Here is a 14,464-nt window from a genome sequence, read left to right as displayed (position 1 = left end):
TGTGCTTACAGCTGTCATTAATAACACCAGGGCTCCAGTGGCAGCAGCACCTGTCTTACTATAATGTTGTCTTTGCAGGGCCTTTGCCCATCTATTCTCCTTCATAAACGCAAGTAAATATGAAACAATTCCTGTTTTTTCAAATGGTAAATTCATTGCAGGAACACCACTCAAAGTACCAGAAACCTTGTTGAATTTATAAATAATTTCTTGTAATAAGAGCTTTGTTGCTTAGACAATTAAGAAGTCCCATGGAGGTAGCATGCTTGGAATGGATTGCAAATCAAGACCTTTATTTTCTTCTGCCTTTCTTCAGTGATCCCTCATACATCTATTTTTATCTAAAAATTCTTATTTATCCCTGTTACTAATTCCACTTTTGATGGATGTCAGGTTGCCAAATTTATATGAAGCTCTATGTGTCTCTTTATTAAAATGATAAGGTTTTAATACAGAAATGAAAGAATCAAAGACATCAGCAAAAAGGATTAAAATTACTGTGTTTTTATTATCCTAGTAAGGCCCCCCCCATCAATTATTATGCCCTAGGATACACGGAAAATAAAATTAACACTGCAGCCAGATTTCTGAAAATGTCAGCTGATAATAAAGGACAATATGATAATGTTTGGAAACAATAAATTGTCCTAGATACAGAGACAAGTTTCCCAAGGAGGAAGATAATCCCTATGGCTTCCTTCTTACCACTCTGACCTTAATAAAGTATTAGTTAATACACTGTTGAAATAATCACACATTAAACTTCTGCACTCAGACCAGGCTGTCGTTCAAATAATGTCCTGGAGCTGTATCCCACTCAGGTATCGGCATCCCACCGCCCCACTGTGAGCAGGTCCATGCCAGGCTTCCGCGCTGCACCAGCCCCTTCGGACCAGTCATTCCTGCCACCCGTATTCCGGGCACAAACCAAAAGAAACGCTCTGCTGCTCAGGGAAGTGATTCTGCTACAATCTCAGCCTCACACGTAAATAAATCTAAAGGCGCTATTTTATTCTTCATCATTTGTAGCCTTGTTTATAGGCTCTCTCAGGTACTCCTCTATATCTCTGTATAATGAACAAGGAAGACTGCAAAATAATTCCCTGATCCTAAGGCCTCTATTACCTAATGTGCCGTGGATTGCAATAAGCTATACCATTAGTGTTTCCTCCGTGACATTGCCATGCATTGCATGCCCCTTTGAGTAATTGCACATTATTACAATTGGGATCCTAGGAGAAGGCCAGCGCACAGCACAAAGAGTAGGCGGCTACTCATAGCTCTTTCTCTAAATTATTCAAACATAACTATCATTGGTTTGTAAGAAAGCTGAAGATTGTTACATAATAGGCCTCAAGCCCTATATCTTTCATTTCTGAAGAGTAGTATTTCTCTTCCCTACCACTTTATATCACTGAGGCTGTGTTCTATCCAGCAGATCTAAATCTTGTGGTTCTTGGATACAAAGAACACAAGATTGTCATTATGATGTTAACACAACTGTTACGAAGTTATCCTAATAATATCTTTAAATCAAATATCTTATTTACAATTAATAATCTTCATTTTTTAAAACAGCATGTACACACTTAGTCAAAGTTATTAAGATCTTCAAATACAAATTATATTATGCTAAGCGACTACTTTTGAAACTTCTGACCAAAATGACTTGAAGTGGATAAGTATCAAAGAAAAGATGAAATTTTCCTGCTAGTTTGATACTCTCACACCAACTCATAGTTTTATAACAATTTTGCTGGGTCTCCGACTGGTAAATAATCCTTAGCATGTAACAAATTATTTCTCAGTACTTAAAACAGGAGCTGACACACACCATTGAGCACGTGTCTTCCCTGTACTGGGTTTGCATGGCAAGGTATTGGTAGCGGGGGCTACAGGGGTGGCTTTTGTGAGAAGCTGCCAGAAGCTGCCCCCATGTCCGACAGAGCCAATGCCAGCCGGGTCCAGGACAGACACGCCGCTGGCCAAGGCCGAGCCCATCAGCCACGGTGGTAGTGCCTCTGGGATAACAGAGTTAAGAAGGAGGAGAGGGGAGGAAGCAGCAGTTTTTGCAGCCAGAGCGAGCTGTGAGAAGATGTAAGAACATCTGCAGACACCAAGGTCAGTGCAGAAGGAGGGGGAGGAGGTGCTCCAGGCGCTGGAGCAGAGACCCCCCTGCAGCCCGTGGTGAAGACCATGGTGAAGCAGGCTGTCCCCCTGCAGCCCATGGAGGATGATGGGGAGCAGAGATTCCACCTGCAGCCCGTGGAGGACCCCACGCTGGAGCAGGTGGAGGCACCTGAAGGAGGCTGCGACCCCGTGGGAAGCCCACGCTGGAGCACGCTCCTGGCAGGACCCATGGAGAGAGGAGCCCACGCCAGAGCAGGTTTGCTGACAGGACTTGTGACCCCGTGGGGGACCCACGCTGGAGCAGTTTGCTCCTGAAGGTCTGCACCCCGTGGGAGAGACTCACGCTGGAGCAGGGGCAGAGTGTGAGGAGTCCTCCCCCTGAGAAGGAAGGAGCGGCAGAAACAACATGTGATGAACTGACCGTAACCCCCATTCCTGTCCCCATGTGCCACTGTGGGGGAGGAGGGAGAGAAATCAGGAGTAAAGTTGAGCCGGGAAAGAAAGTAGGGGTGGGGGAAGTGTTTTAAGATTTGGGTTTATTTCTCATTACTCTGTTTTGCTTGGTAATAAATTAGATTAGTTTTTTCTAGGTTGAGTCTCTTTTGCCCGTGACAGTAACTGGTGAGTGATCTCTCCCTGTCCTTATCTTGACCCAGGAGCCTTTCATTATATTTTCTCTCCCCTGTCCAGCTGCAGAGGGGAGTGACAGAGCGGCTTTGGGGGGCACCTGGCCTCCAGCCTGGGTCAACCCACCACACACCCTTATTCAGTAAAGCTCTAAAACCCTTCTTAACCGCTCTCCACAGGACACAAGCCAAAGGGAGACATCAAACAACTGTTAACCAAACACATTGTATAAAAGATACTAAAATCTCTATCCCCTTCTCCCAGCATTTTGCTCTTAGAATTAGTTTGTGCAGCTCCATCCCCTAATGCAATGGCTCAGCACCTACTGTTTTCCAGTGGGATCAGGACTAGCCTCAAGGAGCTTCTTCTATTCTCTCTGGTATCACCATCATCCACAGCAACGCTGAACATGAGGAACTGCACTGGGCCTTAGCATAAGGATACCCATTTTGCCTCTTAACATCCATGTTGATTTTTTCCATCAACCCAAAGATGACATATAGGCAGGTCATTGCAAAATAAATTTTTGTTCCAGCCAGAAAACTAACGTGACTTGCTTAACTCCCCGCCCCCACCAGTATTCTTTCCTTGACCATATACAGAGACCCAAATATAAGTGCCCATTCTTTCCTACACAAAGGGTCATCACATAAGTCTTACCAATCTATAAGGCTGCTGTATATCCAAACATATTGTAACCCAACCATTTCAAAGCTGGAATGGAGCTAACTATAAATTAAAAAACAAAAACAAACAGCAAAAAATAACTTCTTCTGAAAAGGGAAAGTTAGACAAGTTAGATGAGTTTTACCACCATATGCTAAAAACTTTCCTGCACATTCCTTGCCAGGTATTTTATGTTTGAGGGGTTTTCCTAATAATACTGCTCTAATTGAATGGTAGCTAAGCATGTGTTTTTGTCTGCAGAAGAGAATGACTTTTCTGACAGCAGATAAGCTTTATCTGAGAAACCCTAATACTTTAAAAGAAGTCTTTCCCCTAATCATTGGCTTCACACTTTCTCGCATTAAAGACCTCTATTAAATCAGTGCAAATCAATAAAGTGAAATCACAATAATGTCTCAGATATTTTATTCTGCTATTCTATGTACTGCTGGGATCATGTGAAAATAAAATGTGTTGCCAAAGCATGTAGTTGGCCATTTACCTCCATTGTGTTCATGGTGTGAATGAAACAGGTTAAAGCTGGAAGCAAGCATTCAAACAGAAGCAGTTAGCCAGAAGAAACACAGAGATTAAAAGAAAAGGCTGGAGAGAAGGAAGAGAAATAGAGGTGATGCAGAGGAAATTATATTATTAAGGCAAGAGGTAAGATGACAAGGAACAGCATAGGTAGGCAACAGGCTAGAGAGAATGGCTCAGGCACTAGGCTTAGACATTGAAGAATAAAAGACTTCTGCAAATGAAATGGCAACAACCCTGCTTGCAACAATAAATGCTTTTATCTCCAATTTTTTTACCATTAAGTTTCTAGCAAAGATCTTCCTGCTGGTGAAGTGTTCCTACAGTTACCAGAGACACAAAAGATACAAAGAGAACACAGTACTAATTCAACTTCTTCTAAGCCATGTTACATGGAGATTTTGCACCCTCTGCAGGTCCAGGAAGATATAAACAAACTACAAATATACCCATCCTATAATAATGTACAATAGCTATATGCATAATTTCCAGCTCCAGCAACAGTAGCTTTTGTGGAGGTTTCAAATGCAGTATTTATGGGTGCTGTATTTATGGGGGAGGAGCTGTTGTTCCCCTGTCATACCTTCCTGAGTGCTCTCCTTCGAGAATCAAGCCACATACAATATTTATGTCACGAAGAGGCTTTGAGGATCCCTTTACATTCTGAGTACAGAGCACTACCCCGCTACCTGGGTTCAGGGCACTTGGTTTTCCTGGGAGATGTGGCAGCGAGCACAAACCTTCTTTAGGAAAAGTTCTTATGTTCACTACTTTGAAATATTAGAAGAAAGGGGGGGTTAAAACCAAAACCTACAACATATTTAGCTTCACCTAAACATAATTACCTTGTATCTCACTATATATTAAGTTAGACAGGCTTTCTTCTCCACATACTAGTTCGTATTTTTTGTATTTGCATGAGACACTTTTGACTATACAAGGTAAGACTGAAAAAACACAGCAATCATACAATTTCTTGTAGAGATGAGTTCAGGTAAAGCACACCTTTTCCCAGTGTCACTTTAGAAAGGATTTTAAGTTCAATAAAAAAAGATATTCTAAAAGAAAAGGTCAAGATCAGAAGCTGAACAAATATACCAATGTAATGGTGCAATGAAAAATCACTATGTAAAAATCGTTCAACCTAATACACTAGTAATCAACATAAACAGACATAAGAAATTAACTCACTGGGGTTTGAACTTTATTTCCTCAAAAGAGAATTGTCCTCTAAAATATTAAAAGAGAAAAATCTTGACAGTGGCTGACAAAAGAGTAAAATAAATAATATTGTATTTAAGATGAAAGTGAGTTTGATGGATTTGGTAAAACCAGTTATATATATTACAGTGCACCCTTATCTGATACATCTGCCCTACTACATGTTACACTGCAGCAAATATAAACAAAGTCACTGATTGATGATAAAAATTTGTGATGAAAAGACGTGTTGGACTAGTATCAAGTATATTCCAGGGAAAGACTGTATGCTGCTTCTCCTGATGACTTCAATGTGTATTTAAAGCAGGCAGCTGCTTTCAATTGATTTTGAAACCTCCATTGACGTCAATAAGAAAACAATGTCAGCAAAAGATCTACGATAAAATATGATGAGCTTTAAGAGCAACTGCGCTTTTGGTTATTTATTTTTAAAGTACTTTGTTGCTTTCAATGGGACTCAGATGAAAAACATATTTACATTTAAGAGTATGACCATCCTTCTTTCTCTACCTCTCTCCTTTCTCTCTGCATCTCTCATTTTGCAAGTCTAATCTCTTTGTTGTCTCCTGCACCTCCTACACAGAAGCCACTCCTAAGTCTTCCCCTGGTTTCCTCATCAGTTACACCTCCACTTTCTTCCCAATCTAGTAAAGATCAGCAGTAAAATCATTCTCTTAAAGCATTGTTATTAGGCTTTATAGAGTTTCAGGCTAAGGAAGAATTCATTATTTATGCCTTTCAGGTACAGAAAACTTAGAAGATAATATGGACTAGGTGTAAACATTGCAATTTAATTTTCACAACCAAAAGACCTAGAAGCATAATGCTTTCTTTTGAAAAGTTCAGTTGACATCCAGGTAATCCTAATATGCTATAGGGGCTACATAAATACATTAGGATTTGAACATATTTCCAGCTAAAAAAATAGCTTTCAGATCAAGAATAAATTATGCCAAAATTGAAGGAAGAATGGCAGAATCTCCTGCCAACGATCTAGGGAAATGTAGGACCTGTGATCTTCATTCCTTCATAACATCAGAGAGTTTTTCAAGCTTTCTTATACTTCTAACATAGAGAAGAAGCATAAAGCCACTCAAAGTAACCAAGTAAAATAATTTTCTTAGGGAAAAAAAAAATCCCTTTTTTTTTTCTCTTTTTAATTAAAACACAGTGAAGTTTGCTGTTCTTCCTAAAGCTGTTTGAAAGATGGCTTCTGTGTAATGGGATTGTTAGCACAGTACAGCTTTGTTAATAAAATCTGGTTTCTTGAATAAAAGAAAATGAAATTGTCATAATGTCTATCCTGAATTGACTCCAACACATGGTTGTTTTCTTTTGCCAAACGAGGTTGTAAAATTGCAGCTGGGAGCTGATCTGCAGAGAGTCATAGGACCCTTCCTCTTTACCCGTAAACACCAACCATATTTAAGAAGCTAGAAAAGTCTGATGTAAAAAAAAGTCTGTAGATGAACATGAAAACAAAAATTTAAATTAAGAGTGTAACAGTGTAATAAAAGCAAACAACTCTATTTACATAAATGTGATTAACTCGTAATTTCTACGTATACCCCTTTCTTGACACAAGTGCTTCTATTTTAATAAGGCCTTTAAATAAAAGACTGTCACTTCTCTTGTAGCAGTAATGACAGCAATGAACCATCATCTAAGCCATTTAAAAATCAATTATTTCCAGTTACTAAATGTAAGTATCTTCTCAGGTAATTTGTTGGATGCCACCCAGGCATATCTGATTGTTCATATTCAGAAATAACTGCATGAGGTTGAGCTGACATGGATCCGACAATCATTACCAATGCTTCTGAGTGCAAAGAGCTGGATCGCTGCCACACCAGTACATTTCCTCACAGACTGCACCTTTCCTACGCTCTCCTCCGTGACCAGCCACCGCCGTTCCCGTCACACTGCTCAGCTCAGGCAATCAGAGCTGTCAAAGTATTTATCCGGATTAAAGATGCCGTCTCAGCTTTTTTCTAAAGCAAAGAGCTCCAAAATTCAAAGGAGAAAAGGAAGGAAGGAAGGAAGGAAGGAAGGAAGGAAGGAAGGAAGGAAGGAAGGAAGGAAGGAAGGAAGGAAGGAAGGAAGGAAGGAAGGAAGGAAGGGCCCTAAAAGCAAGGAATATACACCAAACTGCACAATTGCTGAAGAAAGCCTTCACATGATTTGATTCAAGGTTCTTCCTTTGCATGGTTAAAGTACACGCTTCTGGACAAACATGACATACTCACTGGGCTTGGGATTCAGTGGAGCTCTGGTGATTCAGGTCCAATGAATTTCTAAGTCTGGTTTTAGAGTTTTGGTGAAAAGTTTCACTTCAGTGTTGGTAAAAACCGGTGTCTTGTAACCACCCCAAAGGCAGCTGCTGCAGGTAGGTGATTTCAGTAAGTACTCAAAATCCACACCATGCTAAATTTGTGTTCTGTCCATTGCACTCGAGCAGGTGAGAATCAAAGCATTTTAGATACGTCTGTCTCAGATACCCAACTTCCACCACCACTGATGTACCACTTCACACGAACGTTGCCAGATCTGTAAACATGAGAGTGCAAATAAGACCGATGGAAATAGTTCTGTTTCAGTTAGAGCAGACATTTCCTGCTACAAGTTATCTGGGTTTGTTTACTTTTGTTTTTAAGAAAGGCTGAGAGAATACAACAATTCAAAACCACGCTGAAGTCTGGGAGTGTCAGAGTATAACATAAAAGGGCAATAATTTGGCTTCAATGACTGCCACAGGCACTCTACAGGAAGGCCACCTGCGAAGCAGTCACCTTCAGCAAGGTGACAGCCATGCTTTGAACACCACTGGCATGTTTGGACGTGCAGTACACACCCACACGCTGCAGTTCGGGGATGCGTGTGGCCGGGTGCCCCGGGAGGGCTCCCAGGCTGCCCGGGGTGTGACGGGACCGTGACTCAGCTAAAGCATGGAGGCGGACGTGGCTTGATCTTCACCTGTATTGAGCATTGAAAAAAAAAGCCTGGGAGGCTTTTAGACTCCTATAAAAACAGGTTTTATTAGGGCATTTACAACAGTATTTATCTTCTTTATAAAGATAAAACAATTGGGTAGAAGGGAAGTGTAAAGGCTTTATAAATAAGTTTGTGGCACTCCCTGCCAGCTCAGAGTTCGATAGCTGAGTTACATTACTTTGCACCTTCATCCCTAAGAAGCACTTTCCACCATCCCCAAGGCCTGGCCAGCTGCTGGCTAGACCTGCTTCTCCTCAGAGACCTGTCTTGCTGCAACATCCCCAGCAATGGTGCCCAGTACAACCCCACAGCCCCTTTAGCTTGCCCCAGCTGGGCAGTCACCAAACCACCATCAGGGACAGACCAGCTCCACCTGCTTCCACGCAGCTCAGGTTCTTCTTAAAGCAATGCAGCAGACACCCTAAACCACACAGAGAAATACAGTACCATCTCCACCATAGCCAAAGGCTGACTGACCTCCTCAAGGTCTCTCTGAACATACACCAGAAAGAAATGTATCTTACATGGGGAGAGGACAGAAAACACTACTCATTAGCTATTGCTTTCTAGATATCCTCCAAAACACCTCACAGGTGTTTCTAGATGTACCCCAAAACACCTCACAAGCTGCATCATGAAGCTGCTCAAAGGAAGCCCCCAGTAATCACATGGAAAGGCTCAGCTCTGTTACGGATCCTAGTAACGTGGCCAGAGAGCAGCAGAAGGAAACACGCTCCCAAGGTCCATGGCTGCTCCTACCCACGCTCATTGCATTAGTACCAGAGGCCACTCTTGGCCAGGAAACTATTGGTCCAAATATTAGTCAAGCAGGAGGAAGAGAGTTACTTGTATGTCATAGGCTCTGTAACTGCGGGCACTGCCTAATCTTAAGAAGAAAGTGCACAAGCAGGTATGATGAAATGCATTAGTTAAAGAGAGCAGCAAATTGAACTTTGTCCTGCTCACTGTGGGTGTCTGATGGGGTGAAAGAGGGTTCACAGCAATGAGAAGTTGACGGCAGCTTCACCCGCTCAGCCCCTCTCAAGGAACACAAGTTTGTTACAAGCGCATCCATCTGCTGGATCCTTTCTGTTTTGAAGGCCTGGGATCCAGATAGCTCCTGATGGTCATCTCTGCCTTGAGCAAACTCTCAGCTGCAGCCTGCACTATGAACAACCTCCCAGAGAGAGGCCCCTGCAGTTCATTCACCTAGTAGCTCCGAAACCAATGGTCGCACCTCCTCCTCTCCCCAGGCTACTTTGGCATATGCTTTTACAGGGCCCCTCTACAGGGACCTCCTGCAAGCATTGGCTTTCAGATCAGGCAGGCACTTGTGAGGTGATTGAAGCGATCGCTATCACTTCCCATGCCTCATCTCCTAGTGCCACGGCACTGCCTTGCCATGCACACGTTGGATCTCTTCAGCTGAAATGAAAGCCAAGGCTGTCTGCTGCAGACAGGCTCCTATTATGCAGCATTATTTCTTAGCATGGCCTTAACCTGAGCCTCCATTAAATGGGCACCAACAAATGGTTGAAAGATTGTACAGGAGAATAAAAGACACTTCAAAAATACCAACAGCCTTGACTACTTCTGCGCATCTCCAACCTGGTCAGCACTTGGCCTTTTGAATGCTTGAAAAGACTTTGCTTGAGATCCCGAAGGGTAAGGAGCAACATCATTCCTGCCACTCATAGTACCCATGCAGTGGGCAGGCCTCTCAGAACCCACTGAACCAAGAGAAAAGACATGTATCAAAAAACCTCCTCCTGCTTCATTACAACCCAGGAAAACTGGTAGATCACCCAGTAACTGCTTCATCCCAAAAACCAGGGATGTCCTGACATGTCTCGCCACAACGTTCCCAACCCAGAGAACAGTGGCAGGCAGAGGAGCATGACCTGATATGGGGTGCTTATGTCTACACCCACCCACAAAGGCCCTGAGGAACCCCTGTTGAGTCAGCTTTCTGCCTGTAACAAAGAGCTTTGCTGCAAGAGAAGGGATTTGCAACAGGCTGCTGCTTGTCAGTTTAGCGTTTCCAAATAAGCACGAAACGCACGCCTGCCGAATTCACAGCTGAAACGCCAGCCACGAGGGACTACGGCAGCCGTTCTGCAGGAGAACACACTCAAAACCAGGTGCTGCTGAGCACCTTGTGAGGTGACAGACACGCTTTGCACGCTGCTGCTGTGTTTGCCGCTCCTGCACCCACACGCTGCAGTCTGTGGATGTGCAGGGCCAGGTGCCCCAGGAGGGCTGCCAGGCTGCCCAGGGTGTGACAGGAACGTGACTCAGCTAAAGCACAGAGGTGGCGTGAGGTGAGCATTTAGGCACTTGAGCATCTCTCATGTTAGGAGCGGCTGGGAGAGCTGGAGCTGTTTAGCCTGGAGCAGAGAAGGCTCAAGGGAGACCTTATCATGGATATGAAGGGAAGGTGCAAAGAGGACGGAGCCAGGCTCTTTTTACTGGTGCACAGTGAGAGAAGAGGCAATGGGCACAAACTGAAACAGAGGAGGGTCCCTCCGAACATCAGGAAACACTTTTCTACTGTGAGGGTTGCAAAGCACCAGCACAGGTTGCCCAGAGAGGTTGTGGAGTCTTCCTCCTTGGAGATATTCAAAAGCCATCTGGACATGGTCACAGAATTGCAGAATCACAGAATGGTAGGTGTTGTAAGGGACCTCTGGAGATCATCTAGTTCAATATCCCTGCCAAAGTAGGATCACCTAGAGCAGGTTGCACAAGATCATGTCCTCAGAAGATGACCTCCAGTGGTCCCTTCCAACCTCAACCCTTCTGTGATTTTGTGGATATTTCTTGATGTTCACCCATAGTGAATTCTGTGAAGATGCCCGGAAGGCTTTTAGACTCACAGAGAAAAAAAACAGGTTTTATCAAAATATAAATAGCAATACTTACCTTCCTACTATTCATTATTTCATATTTGTCATTTCATTATTGTTGTAATCAATACACAGCAATGGAAAGTGTTGCACCACCTTTTAGATTTCTCTCTGACAAACTGAGTCTCTACACCTTTCTTAAAAAAACCAAACCAAACCAAAACAAAAACCCCAAACAAATCCACATCCTGAACACATTTCCTATCCCCTTCCCTTACTGCATGTGGCTACTCACTTGTCAGCTCTGCAGGAGGAAATATTTGTGACAGGCTCCTTACTGTTAGTTCAGGAAAAGAACGTGCATTGCTTCCCCAAGGAACACTAACAGCAAGGCTGCCACATGTTGAGGCTTTCTGACTGTGTACTTTCATCTGAACAAAACCATTCCCAACAACGTTCGACTAGCCACAAAAAAGATTTGCTTTTTGCACTTCAGTATTTTAGCAAAGGCTGACCACGAAGTAGCACCATTAGTCTCTGGAAGAGTCACTCTAAAGGATGGACAAGTCAAAATCAGACACTAGTAAACATCCAGTGAGGTGATAGCAATACCTTGAAAACCATGGCCACCCTTAACAAGGTTACGGACAAGTCACCTCCTGCGTCTGCACGCTCTGATTCATGAAACAACATGGCACGGTGCTCCAGGGAGCTGCCAGGATTTCCAAGGAGTAAAGCCACTGTGACTCAGCTAAAATGTTGAGGTGGATGCGCATCAGTCATCAGCTGTACTGTGTCCGGCAAAGAAGAAAAAAAAAAAAGGAAGGCTTTTAAACTCCCATAAAGCAGGTTTTATACAGCTATAAATGATAATAGTTATCTTTTTTCATCCAGATAAAGCAATCAGGTAAAACTGAACAGATATGCCTAAACAGAAAAGCCTGTGCACATAACCCGTGCTGGTGTCATTCCACCAGCTCTCCTGCCAACCCATGCTGTGGCTGAGCTGCCAAAATCTCTCCCTGTTCCTCCCTGGCCCCTAGGAAATTCACTCCAAAAATCATTAAAGTCTGGGCAGCTGCGGGCCATACCTTGCTTCTCTCCAGGCGCAATGTCACTGCACTCCCTGCTTTCTAGAGATCTTGTGGATGCCACCAGGCACCTCCCAGGTTGCACCCTGAAGCTCCTCACTGGAAGCCCCCAACAAGCACGGGGAAGGTTTCAGCACCGGTTCCACCTCCCACACAGGAAGTGTGGCAGGAGATGTGACACCCATGTCCACGGGTGCTCCTCTCCATGCTCATTTTATGAATCCCAACAAGGCCACTCTTGGCTGGGACACAACCGGTCCCAGTGTTAAACAAGCAGGAGGTCGAGAGAGAATGGCTCCTGTACTCATATCTTATAGTATCCGTATCTGTAGGCACAGACTTATCTTAACAAGAAAGTGTGCAAACAGGTATGATGAAATGTGTTAATTAAGGAAAGCAGCAGATTGAACTTCGTCCCACTGACTGTGGATGTGTGATAGGCCACGGCCACGAGAAGTTGATGGCAGCTTCACCCGCTCAGCTCCTCTCAAGGAACACGAGTTTGTTGCAAGCACATTCATCTGCTGGATCCTTTCTGTTTTGAAAAGTTGCAGCAAGCCCCCAGCAGAAAAGGGACCCCCGCATACATTGCTGAGGTGGGTACAGAGGTCAACCTCCAAGGTGGATTAGAATGCAAAAAGGGGTGCTTGAAAAGAGATGATGCTTGCACAAACTGAAGGTTTGTGATTTGCTACAGTGTAATTCCAATCAGTCACAGTGTCAGAGGAAAATACACACGCAAATATCACAGAGCTAAAAATTTGATCAAAGAAAAAGCACAGTTTATTCTGACAGATACTTCTTAAGGCAAATCTGGACATCATCTGTTTCAGATGACCTAAAATGCCAGACTGGCTAAGTGCGTAAAGGCTTGGAGCACGTTTGCGCAGAGAGGTCTGGCTTGAATATAAAACGAAGCATCCAAATTATAAATAATTTTGAATTGGTCAAAAACAGTGACCACTTACCTTCTCCCACCACTTACTGGTTTTGCAGAAGTAAATTAAGTAAAAAATGTCAATTTGGAAACCTCAGGTCTTAGAAGACAGACTTAGAGCGAGGAAAAGTGTTGAAAATTCTGTCTAGACACCTGGTTGAAAAAAAAAGGGCCAATTATGGTTGGTTCTTATACATTTCAGACCAAGATTTGATGTAATTAAAGGTAAATTGTAGCTCAATCTCAACATTTTCTAATCTGTTCTTTACATTATTTTAGTCAGCTCCTATTGCTGTAGCACCCAAGCATCTTTAATAATAAATTAAGCAGTGGGTATATGTCATAGGCTTGCTGTAAAAGTTTGTCAGTGTAATCAGAGGTCAGGACAGAAGAGTAGTGTGGTCCTTTCTGGCCTTAAAATCAATGTACCATTGTTGATTTTATAAAATCTCTACAGATTTGTCTTTTTTCTGTAGAGCTTGTTCTCTCTGTTCTGTCAAATTCCTCACATCTCTTGCAGTAGCTTTGTTTTTTTCTATTTTTGAAGGGTTGGTTTGTTTTGGATTTTTATATATGTATTTGTTTTCAACAGAAGAGACCTCTTCCCACTGCTCTAGTTTGAGCATACTGGAGTTGTCGTTTCAGTTTGACAGCTTTGTGATGTGTGAGATGCCTAAGGTAAGGTGTTGAAATTACATCATCTTTTTAGTACTTTCCATAGAGATCCATGTGTTTCCTGTAAAAATAACAATAAAAATAGAAAAAAAGGATGAAATAACTTACATTGATGAGACACTAGTCTCTGTAATTGTGCCAACATATGCAGAGTAAAAACAGGAGAAAGTGGGAGAAACTCAATATATAATGTTGTGGTGGGTTGACCCAGGCTGGAGGCCAGGTGCCCACCAAAGCCGCTCTGTCACTCCCCTCCGCAGCTGGACAGGGGAGAGAAAATATAACGAAAGGCTCCTGGGTCAAGATAAGGACAGGGAGAGCACTCACCAGTTACTGTCACGGGCAAAACAGACTCGACTTAGAAAAATTAATCTCATGTATTACCAAGCAAAACAGAGTAGAGTAATGAGAAATAAAACCAAATCTTAAAACACTTTCCCCTACCCCTCCACGGGCTGCAGGGAATCTCTGCTCCAGTGCCTGGAGCACCTCCTCCTCCTCCTTCTTCACTGACCTCGAGCTGTTCCTCTCACATCTTCTCACTCCTTTCTCTGGCTGCAAAAACTGCTGCTCCTTTTTTTTTTTTCTTTCTTTCTTTCTTAACTATGTAACTCTGTTATCCCAGAGGCGCTACCACTGTCGCTGATGGGCTCGGCCTTGGCCAGTGGTGGGTCCGTCTTGGAGCCGGCTGGCATTGGCTCTGTTGGACATGGGGGAAGCTTCTGGCAGCTTCTCGCAGAAGA

The sequence above is a fragment of the Balearica regulorum genome, chromosome 1 (assembly GCF_011004875.1).
Source record: "Balearica regulorum gibbericeps isolate bBalReg1 chromosome 1, bBalReg1.pri, whole genome shotgun sequence".
NCBI classification, from domain to species: domain Eukaryota; kingdom Metazoa; phylum Chordata; class Aves; order Gruiformes; family Gruidae; genus Balearica; species Balearica regulorum.
This window is presented reverse-complemented; position numbering follows the sequence as displayed.